Source organism: Octopus sinensis, linkage group LG10, assembly GCF_006345805.1.
Source record: "Octopus sinensis linkage group LG10, ASM634580v1, whole genome shotgun sequence".
Lineage (NCBI taxonomy): Eukaryota > Metazoa > Mollusca > Cephalopoda > Octopoda > Octopodidae > Octopus > Octopus sinensis.
In genome coordinates, this window is record NC_043006.1 from 78,583,922 (window position 1) to 78,586,342 (window position 2,421).

Consider the following 2,421-nt stretch of genomic DNA (forward strand, 5'->3'; position numbering starts at 1 on the left):
TTTTGTTTTCTCCTTGTGTTTTCATGTTGATTAACTATATATATATATATGTAAATATATATATATATATATTATATATATATATATGTACATATATATATAATATATATATATATATATATATGTACATATATATATATAGAATATATATATATATATGTACATATATATATATATATATATATATATATATATATATATATTATATTATATATGTTATAAAATAGAATATATGCATATATATAAACATATATGTACGTACCTACCTCTATATATATATATATATATATATATATGTATTATATATATACATGTATATATATATATATATATATATATACATTATATATACATATATATATATATATACATTATATATATATATATAACTTAGAAAGGTTTTGGCCAGTATTGGCCCAGGCCATGTCTAACTTAATAGCACCACCTGGTGAAGTCTTTCAGTTCAGGATTTGGGCACCAAGGCCCATTCCAGCAGAGAGTTATTGTTTGCGGAGACATATCGGGTGTGGTGTGGTTTGTCCGGTACTGTTTGAAGGAATTTGTCAAAGACTTCTTGATTTTGTGTGGTCAGTTTCTTTTTGACGTGCCCTGGTGTAATGTTGAAGAGAGCAGGTCCAATTGAGGTGAAATAGTTGTGCCGTATTGTCGTTATGTGATGCGATTTAGATTTTTGTTGTGGACGGATGGCACGTGGTCCAAGCCTTGGATGCATTTTGAAGGTGATGCCAACAGCATTCGGACAGTGCTGGTGGAATATTTTCCACATCATACAGATAATGTAGCGTTCACGGCATCGTTGGAGTGAATACAATTTCAGCTTCTCTAGTCTACCCCAGTAGTCAAGGTCTGACATGCCATCTATCTTTTTTGTGATTGACCTTTGGGGAGCTTCAATTCTCATAATATTTTGTTTTGTGTAGGGAGACCACAGGGGACAGCAGTATTCAGGTGGGGTGGTCGGGCAAAAGTGGAGAAGAGAAGGATAATAGCGTGGGAATCTCTCGACTGGAAGGTTCTGAGAATCCAGGAACACATTCTGCGGGCCATGTCAACTTTGCTGCTTATATGTGTAGCCCAGCTTATGTTGTTGTCCACTGTTACCCAGGTCTCTGATGTTGTTGGATGCCATGAGAATTTCTCCAGAAGGAAGAGAGTATGGGAGTTTCAGAGCGTCCTCCCTTCCAAAGTGGATCAGTTCAAATTTGTCTTCATTTAGCAACATGTTATTCTTTTCCGCCCATTGGACAACAGCCAGTAGGTCTGACTGAAGGTTTATTCGGTCATCCACGCCATTGATGACCTTCTGGAGCTTGGAGTCATCAGCGAAGGTTCTGATGTTACTGTTTGATGGTATCAGTAATATCATTTATGTAGATGATGAAGAGAAGTGGGCCCAACACAGTGCCTTGTGGAACCACTGCTGACTTTGCTGGGCTGGATTTGACTCCTTCGACTACAACATGTTGGGGTTCTGTTAGACAGGAAGCACTTGATCCACTGCAGCAACTTTCCAGTGACACCAATATTGGACAGCTTTCTCAGAAGGATCTTATGATCAACCCTGTCAAAGGCCTTGCTGAAATCAAGGTAGATGACATCAGGTTGGAACCTTCTCCCAAGGCTCTCAAAATGTCATCAAAATGATGCAGTAGCTGCGTCAGGCAATCTCTCCCATTACGGAATCCATGCTGGTTGGGGTTCAGCATATTATGACTCTCAAGGAAGTGAGTCATACGCGATCTCAGCACCCTCTCAAAATACCTTGATGATATGAGAGGTGAGTGAGATTGGACGGTAATTCACGGCAAGCGATTTGTTTCCTTTTTTGAAAACTGGGACAACAGACTGGGATAGAAGGTCCTCTGGTATATATCCAGCATCCAGTGAGTTCCGCCACAGATTGGCTAGAGGGGGTGCAAGTTGGTTTGACACACATCTTCAAGACACAAGCAGGGAACCTATCGGGACCTACTGCTGAATTATGCTTCATTTCCTTTTTGCTGCTAAGACATCAGGAGCGCCAAATGTTATGTCCGATAAAGTGTATTGGGGAGTAAATCACTGATACAGCCCAGATCAGTCATATCAGGATTGCTGAAAACAGAGCAATATTGTTTCTGCAATATCTCTCCCATGGTTTTGGCATTGTCTGAAGAGTACCATTTTCATCATCAGAGGGCCAACAGTAGAACCAGTGACTCTGTGTTTTTTGAAAATGAAAGAACACTTTGGGATTGAGTTTGATCTTCTCAATGGCCAGGCCTCTTCAGCTCTTCGCTGACTATGATGATAGACATCATATTGTTTTGGAGCTTATGTTTTTTAATCTTAGCGACGAGATGGCAGTCAGGTGGTGTGTTGCTGTGACAGTATTTCAGCATGTTGATCTTTTTGTTGATT

General features: G+C 39.0%; 1 protein-coding gene across 1 annotated transcript in view; it reads right to left on the reverse strand.

Annotated features, from left to right (window-relative positions):
* LOC115216635 (plectin) overlaps positions 1 to 1,126 on the reverse strand; it is a 97,831-nt gene extending 96,705 nt beyond the window's left edge. Inside the window, exon 1 of the mRNA XM_036506835.1 lies at positions 1,123 to 1,126. The gene's annotated coding sequence lies outside the window, so the exon portion shown is untranslated. The remainder of the gene's footprint in view (positions 1 to 1,122) is intronic.
* Between the last annotated feature and the right edge of the window lie 1,295 nt (positions 1,127 to 2,421).